Here is a 17,166-nt window from a genome sequence, read left to right as displayed (position 1 = left end):
CATGTTGTTTACTTTGTACAACGGAATAAATGCTAACGTACATTCCTTCGATGCTGTTGTCTGATGCCTCTCTCAGTGTCTACACGTATGGTTCCTCTCATTTTCCTTGGATTCATGGTTCATGTCCTTTAAATTCAATAAAGGCGTCATGACGTCTTATAATCTCCGCCGTTCTTCATGTGCTGCGGCTGACTGCCGCACACTCCAGCGTAGCGGACGGCGATGGCTGCAGTGCAGGCCAGTGTGTCGACGCTGTGCTTCTCTGTCTGTTACATCCCGTACACTAACCGTGAAGACATCGGAGGCTGTATAGGTGGTTACTGGAGACAATGCATTAAGCATCCGGCACTATCAGCCACTGCGGCAACAGAGCATCGCGTATGCAGCAGCTGGCTCCATCTGCTCCACTGGCTATCGTGGCAGTCTGTCACGATAACCGAATATCAAAAACCACAGGTCACGACATGCCCTTGACCTGTTCGCGTACAACGTCACGCCTGTAACCGGAGGTGACACCTAGTGGCAGGCGCCGTCGCCTCTAACTTCCACGCTTTGTAGAGTCGCTGCACGACGCTTCTGGACACAGATCCCTGTCCTCATTTTGTTTCTAAAGACTCCTTCTACTTCCTCTAGAAGGCTGTCGGTGAAATTCTGAAATACTCCGTATATATACAATTTCTAATACTGACCTACGCATGCAGCATATCTCGCAACAGACTTGATAGTATTGTGGATGTTCTGTGTCGATGGATGCCTAAATGCCTGTCACATCGCTCTTGAAATCAATAACCACAGCTAAGGTATACAGAACTTATCTTTGCTACCAAAGGGGTAACCTAGGAGCTGAAGTTGGCCCTTATAGCATCCACGTTTTGTAGTGGCGTGTGATGATGTTTCCAGACATACGAAATGAAATGTGCTATGGCATTACTGGCTGGGAGTCACCACTTCAGCGACTAGAGAGCCAGTGATGATGGTATGATGACGAGAACAACACACACACACACACACACACACACACACACAGTGTCGAGCGGAGAAGAAACCCGACCCTGCCTGGAAAGGAACTTGGAGCCCCGTGATCGAGAGTCAACAAAGCTGACCACAAGACCATCAGCGGCTCACTCGGACACGAAAGTGCAGTAATGCTGTTACCTTGGCTGCGGTATAAACTCCTCATAGCGTCGCTATGCTGCTCTTCCATTACATTCAGTGGACAGTGGATCAATACACGAGGTGAATATTGACCAAGTCTTCTTGAATAAACCTTTTGATACCGCTGAGGATCGCTGTTAGCGAACAAGTAACACTGCTGGAAGTACAAATTCATGCCTGCACCGAGCGGGTTTGCATTGAAGCGACAGGTAAAGTGCGCGTTTCTGTTGTCAACAGCAAGTATCGTGAGTGAATGGGACATGTTGGTTTCCAGACGAAACACACGAGGCATACAGTTGACATATGAATTGCTGTGCAGATACTTTCAGTGCAATATGGATAGATCCGTCGGTAAATTGGCTAAGAAATGAAACAAAGTACTATTACTCTGTAGCGCACTGCAGGAGAAAATGGGTCCTCTACACATAATTACTCCGAAGTTTGGTCGGTAGAATTCGGGTTCGCCCAGTATATGAAGTTAGTGCATGGAGATTTCATGTAAATATTCACAGTAATAAAAGTTGCCCAGCAGAAACCCAACAAGACCTTAACTAACTTAAATATCGTAACACCATCTAGACATGCATCGATTACTTCTTGCGCTTACATGTGTTTTTTTATTCAAATATCCGTTCTGACATAACGATTGTAATTAATTTAATGCCTTATCTCTAAAATCGTAAATACTTTTAAATACGAAAACTTGTTCCGGTGCATCGGTCCGGTTCTTGGAAAATGCAGTCAAAGAAGATTGCCAAAAAAGACACTCGGGTGTTCAATCTTATACATAATTAAAGTCGTTGGACGAATACTAGCTAATGCTAACGGGGTGGGGGTAGTGAACGCACAAAAAAAGAGAGCGACCCGAAAGGTTAATGGTTTCTCCCGTGTGGGAGAGCATCATCGAAATGGTGAAAAACCACAGTTGACAGGATTCGAATACATACGCGTATTACTCCGCAAAAGTCTACTTATAAAATTTCAAGAACCATAATTAAGAGAAGAATTCAGAAATCTTATTTAAGCCCCTACGTACCAGTCCCATAAGAACCGTGAAATTTGATTAGACGAATTATAGCACCCACAGAGACATTCAAAGAGTCATTCCTCCCGCACTGCTTACACAACTGGAACTGGAATCCTAACATGTACCACCATGCTACGTACCCTTTGCCATACGCTTCGCAGTGATTTGCGAACTGTGTATGTAAATACACTCCTGGAAATGGAAAAAAGAACACATTGACACCGGTGTGTCAGACCCACCATACTTGCTCCGGACACTGCGAGAGGGCTGTACAAGCAATGATCACACGCACGGCACAGCGGACACACCAGGAACCGCGGTGTTGGCCGTCGAATGGCGCTAGCTGCGCAGCATTTGTGCACCGCCGCCGTCAGTGTCAGCCAGTTTGCCGTGGCATACGGAGCTCCATCGCAGTCTTTAACACTGGTAGCATGCCGCGACAGCGTGGACGTGAACTGTATGTGCAGTTGACGGACTTTGAGCGAGTGCGTATAGTGGGCATGCGGGAGGCCGGGTGGACGTACCGCCGAATTGCTCAACACGTGGGGCGTGAGGTCTCCACAGTACATCGTTGTTGTCGCCAGTGGTCGGCGGAAGGTGCACGTGCCCGTCGACCTGGGACCGGACCGCAGCGACGCACGGATGCACGCCAAGACCGTAGGATCCTACGCAGTGCCGTAGGGGACCGCACTGCCACTTCCCAGCAAATTAGGGACACTGTTGCTCCTGGGGTATCGGCGAGGACCATTCGCAACCGTCTCCATGAAGCTGGGCTACGGTCCCGCACAACGTTAGGCCGTCTTCCGCTCACGCCCCAACATCGTGCAGCCCGCCTCCAGTGGTGTCGCGACAGGCGTGAATGGAGGGACGAATGGAGACGTGTCGTCTTCAGCGATGAGAGTCGCTTCTGCCTTGGTGCCAATGATGGTCGTATGCGTGTTTGGCGCCGTGCAGGTGAGCGCCACAATCAGGACTGCATACGACCGAGGCACACAGGGCCAACACCCGGCATCATGGTGTGGGGAGCGATCTCTGGAAGGTGTAAGTCAACTACCCTGGCCAGCAAGATCTCCGGATCTGTCCCCCATTGAGCATGTTTGGGACTGGATGAAGCGTCGTCTCACGCGGTCTGCACGTCCAGCACGAATGCTGGTCCAACTGAGGCGCCAGGTGGAAATGGCATGGCAAGCCGTTCCACAGGACTACATCCAGCATCTCTACGATCGTCTCCATGGGAGAATAGCAGCCTGCATTGCTGCGAAAGGAGGATATACACTGTACTAGTGCCGACATTGTGCATGCTCTGTTGCCTGTGTCTATGTGCCTGTGGTTCTGTCAGTGTGATCATGTGATGTATCTGACCCCAGGAATGTGTCAATAAAGTTTCCCCTTCCTGGGACAATGAATTCACGGTGTTCTTATTTCAATTTCCAGGAGTGTATGTAAGATAACCATCACAAAGTTGGTACTCTGACGTTTCAAACCTAAAACACTCTGAAAACAGAAGTAAACGCGCACCACGGAGATGTTATCCGAATGGGACGGAAATCGGTAGATGTGACATACGTTTATATACAAGCAAATCGATACAGTTTCAGAAAAACTGCATGATTTACTCAAGAGAAAGAGCTTCACAAATTGAACAAGTCAATAACGCATTGGTTCGCCTCTGGCCCTTATGCAAGCAGCTATTCGGTTCGGCGTTGATTGGTACAGTTGTTGTATGTACTCTTTAGGAATATCGTGACAAATTCTGTCCAATTGGCGGGTTGGATCGTCAAAAGCCGGAGCTGGTTGGAGGGCCGGCCCTGTCCATAATGCTCAAACGTGAGGGACAGATCCGGCGACCTTTCTGTCCAAGATAGAGTTTGGCGAACACGAAGACCGTAGAAACTCTCGCCCTGTCCTGCTGGGCACTAACTTGCTGAAATGTGAGCCAAGATTGGCATGAAATTAAGGGCAACAAAACAGGGCGTATAATATCGTCCGCGTACCGCTGAGCCATAAGGGTGCCGTGGATGGCAACCAAAGAGACCCTGCTGTGAAATGAGATGGTAGCCCAGAACCTCTCTCCTGTTTGTCGGGCCGTATCCCACCCCTGCCCAGGACTTCACCAGATACGTCTTCGCTTGTCATCTGCTAAGAATTTGAATGAGGACTCATAATCGAAGACAGTTCTACTCCAGTCAATGAGATTCCTGCGAAGATATTAAAGATACCCTAATTTGGCTGGTCGTGTACGTAACATCTACCGATTTCCGTCCCATCCCATTTGGATAATTCCTTCGTGGTGCTTCGTTTCTTTTTGTCATAAAGTGTGTAAATGGCCATCAAGGGCTGCACAAACACTTAGGACCGTGCTCTGTTTTGCCAACAAGTCTCGCCATCGCCGTGCTCCGTTATACGTAGAAGAGATATAGGACTCCATTGTGGTTATTTATTCCCACGATTATAGCTGGTGGCTGGAGTTTGAAGCCATTACAGACTTCCCGGTGGATTTTTAGGTTAGCCATCAAGGCACGGACAAGAGCATGGACATCTTTTGCAAACTATAGCTGTATTTTGTTTTGTGTAAAGAGTAATTAAATTAATCACTTTTGTTACAGCGACACCAGGTGTTCCAAAATTCCATACAGTGCACATGCCATACCTCTCTCTGTCTATGAAACTGAATAGGGGTGGAATATACCGCAGCATCATGACGACATACTGCTGGTGCGATGCCAAACGGTGGTCCGTTGTTTGAGGATAATAATGATAGTAATGGTGTTACGTCGAGAGATCTATTGGCGTTAGCTCTTCCTTTTCTGGTTCTGAGCATGTACCAAAACCCCAAAAACAAAAACAACAACAACGACAATCATATTAATAGTAACAATAATAATAATAATAAGAAGAAGAAGATGTAGGACATGGTGTATGTTGTAGTGTTTTTTATGGTGGTGGTTGAACGTCGACTGCAACTCAAGCTGTAGCTGTCGGCGTTGCACCCTGAATAAAATGATGGTGGAGCCACGTTAGCATTAGATCGCAGCTTGTTATTGAAGTTACGTTTCCACAGCTATCCACAGTTACCGTGTATCCGTCTTAGATTTTGAAGATTTCTACTGTACTGTCGGCTACATCAGTGGACAAGTATTTATTTCTATCGTAATGTTGATCGCTGTAACGAGTAACGTCACTGTGATGACGTAGGCAGAAGAGGTGCAGTGCAGAATTCGGCTCGTTCCACAGTAGAAACTTTGCCTTGTTCTTTCTGTTGATGAGTGTCGTGTTCGAATCTACTCAAGCACGTCGTGAATACCGCGTCGCAGTTCACATTTCTATGTTGAGAAGGGTTGTTCAGCTTACCCATTAGATATCGCTTTTAAGGAAAAACAACCGATACCGAATATCTTTCTGTCTGCTGCATGTAAAGCACCCAAGTAGATATCAATACAGAGAGAATTTGTTACTTAATGCAGTAATCTGGTGTTGTAAAGGAAACAGAAGAACGCAAAGTAATTATAACTGCAATACCGTGGAGGAAAAAAGACTGCTGAAGAGACGGACGGATTTGCAGGGGCAGGGTGAGTGGTTGATTATCAATCTCACACCTAAGTGTTGGTTGACACTAAGTACAGTTCAGTACCTCTACTGAAAAAGCATCCAGTGGGTGGGGAGTGCGTGAATCGAGTCGAAGAAATGTGATTTCACATTTTCAAAAATAAAATTTCTTTTTATATTTTATTACTACAGTGTGCTTTTCCCTGCTGCAACACGTTCGACTAGAGAAGCCAAGAAATAATCTTGCGTTTTTATTTTATTCCTGTTTCGTTCCACATAAACCTTGGTATTCTCATGAGCCTTTCCATTTCGCTGATTGCGGCTCAGCGGGCTGTTTCATTAATGTCCCGGGGATCTCCATGTAGCACATCATTAACTGGTTGTAACTCATTCCTATAAGATGCCGGTTCACAAGAAAGGAGGAGACTAATTAAGGAGAGCAAAACGAAGACGAACTTTTAATGTATTCAGAGTACAGATGTGCAGAGTGGCGTGGCATTTGCTAAATGAAATGGAGTGGAAGCAACTACCTTTCACGTCATTTGATCGAGACGAAAAACATGTGTCATCGAACTATGTTCGGTTATTAAAACTCCCACAATTGGTCTAAATTGCTGCTCTGGTGTGAACTATTTGTTTATCAATTTATTCTTTACAGTTACAGTCCAATTTCTGGATACCTAAATAGGCGATACAGTACAAATACACACATTAAAAAAAGTTTTGCATCACTCCGATTTCCAGAACTGCTAAAGATAGACGTTGACTGTGGATATTGTATCATGGACACAGTCTCTTTGACTGTTCAGAGATGTCACTAAACCCGCCCACAAATGTAAACAACCATGCATGAGCAGCGCGTATTAGACAGAGGGGTCCGAAAGTCTGTCAGTTCCAGGCATTCCATCAGGAAGGAGGTACACGGCTCGTGTTGTCTGTAGTTCACCCGGGTTCCCGGGTTCGATTCCCGGCGGGGTCAGGGATTTTCTCTGCCTCGTGATGACTGGGTGTTGTGTGATGTCCTTAGGTTAGCTAGGTTTAAGTAGTTCTAAGTTCTAGGGGACTGATGACCATAGATGTTGAGTCCCGTAGTGCTCGGAGCCATTTGAACCATTTTTCTTTATTTCAACCATGCCTTGACGGTCAATACCGCGGTTCGATCGCGTCCGCATTGTTACTTTGTGCCAGGAAGGGATCTCAACAAGAGAAGTGACCAGGTGTCTCGGAGTGAACCAAAGCGATGTTGTTCGGACATGGAGATGCAGAGAGACAGGAACTGTCGATGGCGTGCCTCGCTCAGGCCGCCCAAGAGCTGCTACTGCAGTGGATGACCGCTTACTACGGATTATGGCTCGGAGGAACCCTGTCAACAACGCCACCATGTTGAATAACAATTTTCTTGTATACGTAGTGTTACGACTCAAACTGTGCGCAATGGGCTGCATGATGCGTAACTTCAGCCACGACCTCCATAGCGAGATCCATCTTTGCAACCACGACACCACGCAGCTCGGTACAGATCGGTCCATCAACATGCCGAATGGAACGCTGAGGATTAGCATCACGTTCTCTTCACCAATGAGTGCCGCATATGCCTTCAACCAGACAATCGTCGGAGACGTGTTGGGAGGTAACCCGGTCAGGCTGAACGCCTTCGACACACTGTCCAGTGAGTGCAGGAATGTGGAAGTTCCCCGCTGTTTTGGGGTGGCATTATGTGGGGCCGACGTACGCCGCTAGTAGTCATGGAATGCGCCGTAACAGCTGTACGATACGTGAATGCCATTCTCCGACCGATAGTGCAACCATACTGGCGAAGCATTCGTCTTCATGGGCGAAAATTCGCACGCCCACCGTGAACATCTTGTCAATGGCGTACTTCAGGACAACGACATCGCTTGACTAGAGTGGCCATCTTGTTCTCCAGACATCAATCCTATCGAAAATGCTTGAGATTGATTGAAAGGGCTGTTTATGGACGACGTGATTCACCAACCACTCTGAGGGATCTACGCCGAATCGCTGTTGAGAAGTTGAATAGTCGGGACCAACAATGCCTTGATGAACTAGTGAATAGTATGCTACGACGAATACAGGCATGCATCAATGCAAGAGGACGTGCTGCTGGGTATTAGAGGTACCGGCGTGTACAGCAGTCTGGACCACCACTTCTGGATGTCTCGTTGTATGTTGGTACAACATGCATTGTGTTGTTTTCATGAGCAGTAAAAAGGGAGGAAATGATGTTTATGTTGATCTCTATTACAATTTTCTGTACATGTTCCGGAACCGAGGTGATGGAAAACTTCCTTTGATGTGTGTATGTGTGAATAACAGAAATGTATTAAGTTAGCACTAAAAGCTATATAGTAATACTACGAAGAAAATTAATATTACAAAAAAGAAATAGAAAAAGGAAGAAAATAATGCAGATACTTTATCCTTGTGAAGAGTGTTGTACCTTTTAACACACTTTCGCCTCGAGTCAGACCTTTAATACAGCATTAATGTATTTACTTATTCCATTTTTAAACGATATCATTGTCTGAAATTTCAAAAATTACTCCAAAAAATTAAAGTGTTTGCCAAATGTGGAAACATTTTTCAAGGTACAAAATGGTCATGTGCCTTGGTTCAACTGAAATTCACAAACGTTGCAGTCAGAAATATTTATCCATGCCGTATTCAGCTGTCTATCTGTTACATTACTACTCTACTCCTCTCTCTACCACAGACCAAAAACTAATAGAAGGCGACCTCGTGGAAGATCAGTTTGGATTCCGTAGAAATGTTGGAACATGTGAGGCAATCCTGACCCTACGACTTATCTTAGAAGATATATTAAGGAAAGGCAAACCTACGTTTCTAGTATTTGTAGCCTTGGAGAACGCTTCTGAAAATGTTGACTGGATAGGGGTCAAATACAGGGAGCGAAAGGCTATTTACAATTTGTACAGAAACCATATGGCAGTTATGAGAGTCGACAGGCACGAAAGGGAAGTAGTGGTTGAGAAAGGAGTAAAGCAGGGCTGTAACCTATCTCCTATGTTATACAATCTGTATATTTGTCAAGCAGTGAAGGAAAGAAAAGACAAATTTGGAATAAGAATTAAAATCCATGGAGAAGAAATAAAAATTTTGGGGTTTGCCGACGATATTGTAATTCTGTCAGAGACAGGAAAGGACCAGGAAGGACAGTTGAACGGAATGGACAGTGTCTTGTAAGGAGGATATAAGATGAACATCAACAAAAGGAAAATGAGGATAATGGAATGTAGTCGAATTAAATCTCGTGATGCTGAGGAAATGAGATTAGGAAATGATACACTTAGAGTAGTAGATGAGTTTTGCTGTTTGGGGTGCAAAATAAGTGATGATGGTTTAATTATAGAGGATATAAAATGTATACTGGCTATGGCAATGAAAGCTTTTCTGAAGAAAAGCAATTTGTTAACATCGAGTATAGATTTAAGTGTAAGGAAGACTTTTCTGAAAGTGTCTGTATGGAGTGTAACTATCTATGGAAACATTCACGATAAATAGTTTAGACAAGAAGAGAAATGTGGTGCTACAGAATAATTCTGAAGATTAGATGGGTTGATTATGTAACCAAGGAGGTACTGAACAGAATTGGGGAGAAGAGAAATGTGTGGCACAACTTGACGAGAAGAAGGGATCGGTTGGTAGGACACGTTCTGAGGCATCTAGACATCATCAATTTAGTACTGGAGGGAAGAGCGGATGGTAAAAATCATAGAGTGAGACCAAGGCGTGAATACAATACACACATTCAGAAGGATGTAGGTAGCAGTAGTTACTCTGAGATGAAGAAGCTTGAACATGATAGAGTAGCATGGAGAGCTGCATCACACCAGCCTCTGGACTGAAGATCACAACAACAACATTCGAGTGATCAGCAAATGTAGAAGTACCATCAAAAACCAGTTTCTAGTTTCATTAGTTTTGAAAAACACTGAAATATCGGGAAAAATAGAAATCCTGCGTTGTAAGTTACTCCATCCTCTAGTTACAACACAATCGCCTATTTCCGTTTGTAGTGTCGGCTTTGTGAAGACAAACACTATACTTCTCTCTCATTTTCGTTCATTTGGGTAACTTTCTCATTGTGGAATTGATACTTCCAAATTAGTGAATGTTATTGTAGTGGCGTAGCAAGACAGCCAGGCCACTTGGAGGTAGCCGAAAGGCACGCGTTAAGCTCACGCAGATTGGCGTGAGGTCTGGAACAAGGTAAAGTAATTATCCTATAAAGAAAAGAAAGTAGTTCTTGGAATACTTAACTTTAATCCACAATTGGAGAACATCGCTCTTGTTTAGACATTATTACACTGAATATAAACTGGTAATTGCACCTTGCTAGGTCGTAGCAAATGACGTAGCTGAAGGCTATGCTAACTATCGTCTCGGCAAATGAGAGCGTAATTGTCAGTGAACCATTGCTATGAACGTCGGCTGTACAACTGGGGCGAGTGCTAGTAAGTCTCTCTAGACCTGCCGTGTGGCGGCGCTCGGTCTGCGATCACTGACAGTGGCGACACGCGGGTCCGACGTATACTAATGGACCGCGGCCGATTTACAGGCTACCACCTAGCAAGTGTGGTGTCTGGTGGTGACACCACATTCCTCCCCCGCAAATCGGCGTACGGTTGTGTTATAAGGCTTCCGCCCGCCGTGGGGAGGACCCCATGTTGACGTATGCGACGAGGTGGGGAGCCTAACAACAGGCGAGGCTGTGCCACCCGCACCATTCGGTCCGAGGGGAGCTAGGAAACGCCCGAAAACCTAGTCCTGGGTGCACGCCAACATGCGGTGTATGCGCCCTTAGAGAGACAGGAGGGGCCGAAGGGTCGACCTCCATCGCGTCGGGGTACCCGACGGGCGAAGACGCCATCTGGTCCAGAGCGCGCAAGATTTCCACGTCGGAGGACAGCTGGTCACGGGAAGCGACCGGCGGCGCGTGACCCAGGGAGGCGCCCGGCGGCTGCAGCGACGCGTCCACTGCGGGCGGCCCCGGCGGGAGGAGAGGCGGCGGCGGCGGCTTGTCGCCATGGGGCAAAATTGAAGGCATAGTCGGTAACACCTGGGGATGAGGCGAGTCAGTAGATGGGTCCCCAGGGCGCTGACGTGACGGCACCGTCGCTGAAAGCAGACGGGGAGCGGCAGAACCCGTGCGACGACAGAGGCGCAGCTGATTGAGATGCCGACGCACCTCACCAGAGGCCCCCAAAACCAGATACATAGCGCGGCCGAGGCAGCGAAGAATGCGCCCTGCGAGCCAACGCCGTGAACCTCGATAGTTGCGATAGTAGAAAAGGTCGCCTGGGGCAAAAGCAGGTGGCTGCCGCTGCACAGGAACTTGATGCGGCGGATGCAGCAAAGACATCAAGGTTCGATGAGGACGACCGTGGAGCAACTCAGCCGGCGAGCGACCATCTCGGGGCTGAGAGCGATACGAGGACAAGAAGAGCAATAACTCGTCCTCCCGAGAATGCGACTCTTTCAGCTTCAACATCTGTGACTTGAAAGTCCGGACCAATCGTTCAGCAGCACCGTTTGACTGAGGTGAAAACGGCGCGGATGTCAGATGTTGAATACCATTGGTCTTGCAGAATGACTGAAATTCTGCGGACATGAATTGTGGGCCATTGTCAGAAACAATAGTCTGCAGAAGACCTTCAATGCAAAAGATAGCAGACAACGCTTGGATGGTGGCAGATGACGTCGTGGAAGACATTCGGACAACAAAAGGAAAATTACTGAAGGAATCGACCACAACCAACCATCGAGCATTCCAGAATGGACCAGCAAAATCGATGTGTAAACGTCGCCAAGGGGAAGTGGCTTTCGGCCATGCAAAGAATTTCCGCGGTGGTGCAGAATGTTGTTCAGCACACGCCATGCAAGAAGAGCACATATTCGTAATCGCAGCATCGATTCCGAACCAAGTACAGTGCTGACGAGCAAGTTGTTTCGTTCGCACTATACCCCAACGTCCTTGGTGGAGAAGCCGTAAGACAGAGGACTGTAACGAACGTGGGACCACGACCCTGGACTGATCATTATCAGAACGCAACGGCAAAACACCACGTCGAACAAAAAGTCTCTCCTTGTGAGCAAAAAATCGGCGAACCAACGGATCCTCGATCCGTGACTTTGACAACGACCATTGCGTAGCAACAAAACGCAAAACGGTAGCAAGGACAGGGTCAGCAGCTGTGGCAGTAGCTACACGACGAAAATCAATCGGAAACGATTCGAACACGTCATCGGTTTCCGCATCAATGAACATGCAAGCAAGTTCGGAAGAATCGAATTCTCTATCCTCAGCAACAGGCAAACGGGACAACGCATCGGCGTTTCCATGCTTAGCAGTGGACCGATACAAGATATCGTAGCGGTACTACGAGAGGAAAATAGACCAGCGAATGAATTTCTGCGCTGTACGTGGAGGTACAGGCTTGTTCGGATGAAAAAGCGATGTCAAAGGTTTGTGGTCTGTGATGATGGTAAAGTGACGACCATACAAGAAATCATGAAACTGAGTAACACCAAACACGAGAGCCAATGCTTCTTTCTCGATCTGAGAATAATTTCTTTGCGCAGACGAGAGCAATTTGGACGCAAAGGCAATAGGGCGATCATGCGATCCATCTTTGTGCGCAAGCACAGCACCGATCCCGAAATCCGATGCATCTACCATCAACAAAAGGGGTTTCTGGGGATCGAATGGCGTAAGGCAAGTATTTGAAAGCAACGCCGATTTCAACTGGCGAAAGGCGCGTTCGCATTCCGTCGTCCAGACGAACGGAACACCTTTACGGCGTAAGCGATGAAGCGGAGCTGAAATGGAAGAGGCATGGGGAACATATTTATGATAATATTTGATTTTTCCCAGCACACTCTGTAGCTGCTTCAAATTCTGCGGCGAAGGCAAGTCTTGTATGGCACGGAAGTGCTCTGGACCGGGGTGTATGCCTTGGGCATTGATTACATGTCCCAGATAGGGTAAGTCACGAGCAAAAAACACACATTTGTCCTTCCGCAAGTGAAGACCATTTTGTCGCAAGACCTGAAATAATGTTCTGAGATTGGCTAAATGTTCTTCTGTCTTTCCGGAGATCACAATATCGTCCAGATAGTTTTCTGCAGTAGGGACCGACGCACAAACAGTTTGCAGATATTGCTGAAACAATGCAGGGGCGTATGCACACCCGAATGGAAGTCTTTTAAATCTATACAAACCAAGATGCGTGTTAACCACCAAAACGTGCTGGGATTCTTCGTCCACCGGTATTTGCAAGTACGCATCTGCGAGGTCCAACTTCGAAAAATATTTACCCGGGCACAGTTTGTCAAAAAGATCTTCCGGGCGGGGTAAATGATAAGTTGCAATCACTAGTTGTGGATTCACCGTTGCCTTGAAGTCCACACAAAGTCTCAATTTTCCGGAAGGTTTTGGCAAAATTACTAAGGGTGATGCCTAGAGAGAAGCCTGCACACGTTCAATCACACCTTGTGATTCCAAATCGTGTAATGTTATTGCGACCTCATCACACAATGCGTGGGGAACATTGCACGCTCGGAAAAATTTCGGTTGCGCGTTTACTTTCAGTTCCAAATGTGCTTCATAGTTCTTAGCGCAACCAAGGCCCGGTGCAAAAATGTCAGCAAATTCTTCACATAGACGAGAAACACTGGCTGAAGGCACAGTCTGGTTCACTGATAGGACCTGATTGACTATAGACAAGTTAAACAACTGAAATAAATCTAAACCAAACAAGTTCACTGCAGAAGAAGAACGAAGTACATAAAATGACACAAGTTTTGTTTGTCCCTTGTATGTTGCAAGAAGGCTGCACTGTCCTAACACAGGGATATACTGACCGGAATAAATATTTAACTGAACATTTGCGGCACGCAATGGAGGTGTGCCCAGTTGTTTGTACGTGTCGTTATTGATTAGTGAAACTGCAGCTCCGCTATCGAGCTGGAACGGTATGACCTTGCCATGAAAGTCCAAATCTACAAAAAGTTTATTGTCCTGCTGACGACAAGAGCGACTGTCTTGTGCAACGTGAACTGACAATGGTACAGAATCACTTGCGACTTGACAGGATTTCCTGCAACGTCGACGCACACTTTTTGTGGGACGAACACAGTCACTGTTAGAGAGAGTGGCACTGGGCGGAGTGGAATTAACTACATGAATTTCCATGGGCGAAGGGTCACGAGCCGGAGTATTCCTGGTTCGATTCCGATTCCGATTCCGGCGCGAAGCAAAGGGCCTGGAATGGTTGTGAGTGTCCAATCTGAGCTTTTTCTGGCAAACACTCTGAACATGTCCTTTTTTATTACAGAAAAAGCAAATAGCTTGGAGTGACGGGCAATTCTCACGCGAATGTCTAGTAGCACACCGCGGGCATGACTTTAGCACTACATTTGCTTGCTGGCGCGGCACACGTTTTGGAAAGCTTGGCGGCAGCTGCGCGGATGGGCGCGAGGGCTGTTTACCATTCCGTGCAGCGTGCCCGGCGGGCCGGTTAATGTGACACACGGCTGGCGAAGTTTCAAATGATTCCTGAGCAAAGTCAAGTGTGTCTTGCCTATCCAATATGTCTATCACTTGTTGAAGGGAGGGACTGACTAGTTTCAAAATCTGTTCCCTGATACGAACATCAGAAGCGTTCTGTGCAAATGTATCACGCACCATAGTATCTGAATAAGGGAGTCCACATTCACACTCAAAAGCACAATCCCTAGTAAGGCCTTGCAAAGTTGCAACCCACTCCCGATTAGTCTGACCGGCCGTACGTTTTTTACAAAAGAACGTATACCGTTTGGCAACTACATTGACTGATTCCTTGAAATATGCATCTAATGTAGACAAAATTTCGTCGTAGGACAGAGTTGCTACGTCACGTCGGGGAAATAATCTCACTATCACTCAGTACGTGTGCACTCCGATGGATGCTAACAAAAAAGGCTGCCGCTCGTTACCTTGAATTCTGTAGGCGGCGAGATGGAATCCAAAGTGTCGTGACCACTCCGTCCAGCTTTCCAGTGCCGCATCAAAAGGACGAAAAGGTGGTGCAACTGCATGTTGTGGCTGCAGTAGCGGTGGAGCGGCGGCGGCCACATCGTTTTGCAATGCACGTTGACCCTGGACGAGCTGTCCAAGGGCATCCAATAACGCCTGCGTCTGCTGATTCTTCAAGTGATAAAATTCGGATAGTACATCCGGAGAGTGTGGCGAAGCCATGACACAAGTAAATTAAGGCAAGATCAATTGGTACAAACGCGATTTAGCTCGTCGCCAACTGTAGTGGCGTAGCAAGACAGCCAAGCCACTCGGAGGTAGCCGAAAGGCACGCGTTAAGCTCACGCAGATTGGCGTGAGGTCTGGAACAAGGTAAAGTAATTATCCTATAAAGAAAAGAATGTAGTTCTTGGAATACTTAACTTTAATCCACAATTGGAGAACATCGCTCTCGTTTAGACATTATTACACTGAATATAAACTGGTAATTGCGCCTTGCTAGGTCGTAGCAAATGACGTAGCTGAAGGCTATGCTAACTATCGTCTCGGCAAATGAGAGCGTAATTGTCAGTGAACCATTTGCTATGAACGTCGGCTGTACAACTGGGGCGAGTGCTAGTAAGTCTCTCTAGACCTGCCGTGTGGCGGCGCTCGGTCTGCGATCACTGACAGTGGCGACACGCGGGTCCGACGTATACTAATGGACCGCGGCCGATTTACAGGCTACCACCTAGCAAGTGTGGTGTCTGGCGGTGACACCACAGTTATCTCCACCATTTGCATTCGTCTTCAAAGTAACTCGATGAAATGTCACTCTCCGTTGGATTTTCAGTGAGTTTGGCCACCGATTTCAGGTTTGACTATAACATCTCAGAATTCCTATTCCTGTAATCACTAACACTAAAGCGATGGACAGTGCTGAATATCGTTTCCTTTAGAAATCGCCGAAGTCAACGTTCACTCCATACGACTGTTTTGTCAGCTGGCAGAGATTGCAGCACACTGTTACTGATGCGACAGGTCGACTCGTTAGTCATGTTCCCCTGGTATCCACCGTCTGTAAAGGCTAACGGAGGTGACACGCATAAGGAGGGGCGTTCAAGAAATAATCCAACATACTTTTTTCTAAAAATAAGTTGGTTGTATTCAGGAATCCGATATTCCATATTATTTCTCACTCTTGTATCTACGAAACCCTATTTTTCACCGTGATCTCCTTTATTGTCACGGCCTTACACCACCTTACTGGGAGTGCCTGTATGTCCGCATGATACCACTCGACTCGGAGACAACAACTTGAATCATCAATAAACTCCCCATCACCCACATACTGCTTCCAATGGAGTGCATCCTTCATTGGCCACACAAACGGAAGTCGGAAGGTGTGGGAGCTTGGTTGTACAGTGGATGAGGAGGCACGGTCCAATGAAGTTCTTTGAGCTTCTCTCGGGTCCGCAGATTCGTGTGAGACCTTGCGTTGTCATGGAGAAGGAGAAGCTGGTCAGCAGTTTTGTGGCGACGAAAACGTTGTTTACTCACTTTCCTGAGGGCAGCACAGCACACTTCAGAGCTGATCGTTGCACTATGAGGGAGGACATCAAAACAGAATAACCCCTTCAGAGTGCCAGAAGTCCGTCGATAGAACTTCACCGGCTGAGGGCGCGCTTCGGACTTTTTCTTAGGAGGAGAGCTGGTATGGCGCCACTCCATGAAATGCCGTTTTGTTTCCGGTCCGAGATTATGAGCCCGTGTTTCATAACCCGTGACGATGTTCGACAAAAAAATTGTCACGATGAGCCTCGTAATGCGCAGACAACTCCAATTAGTCCTTCGCTGCCCTTTATGGTATTCTGTTAGGCGCCGATGAACCTAGTGGGCACACACCTTTGAGTGATCCTACTTGTGGACTAGTGTGTCAGTGCTACAAACAGAGTGGTCCAGTTTCACAGCGAAGCGTTTGACTGTGACCCTTCGATCGCCTTGCGAGGTGCCGTTGTGGAGAAGAGTTTGTACCTCTTTATATCAGACGAATTTTTCATGAGAACAAGACATGCACTCGACCCCCCCCCCCCTCAAAAAAGTGCGTGTGAAATCTTATGGGACTTAACTCCTACGGTCATCAGTCCCTAAGCTTACACACTACTTAACCTAAGTCATCCTAAGGACAAACACAAACACCCATGCCCAAGGGAGGACTCGAACCTCCACCGGGACCAGCCGTACAGTCCATAACTGTCCCCCTCCTCATATACCAGCTAATTAGTTAGGCGCGCAACCGTAACGGAAAGAAATGATGGTGGACCGTGCTAGTTGCTAAAATCAGGAGTGCACACTCACAATAATTTAATAAAAATCGTAATCTACTAAAAAAAAAGAGAAC

The sequence above is a fragment of the Schistocerca nitens genome, chromosome 8 (assembly GCF_023898315.1).
Source record: "Schistocerca nitens isolate TAMUIC-IGC-003100 chromosome 8, iqSchNite1.1, whole genome shotgun sequence".
Classification (NCBI taxonomy): domain Eukaryota; kingdom Metazoa; phylum Arthropoda; class Insecta; order Orthoptera; family Acrididae; genus Schistocerca; species Schistocerca nitens.
This window is presented reverse-complemented; position numbering follows the sequence as displayed.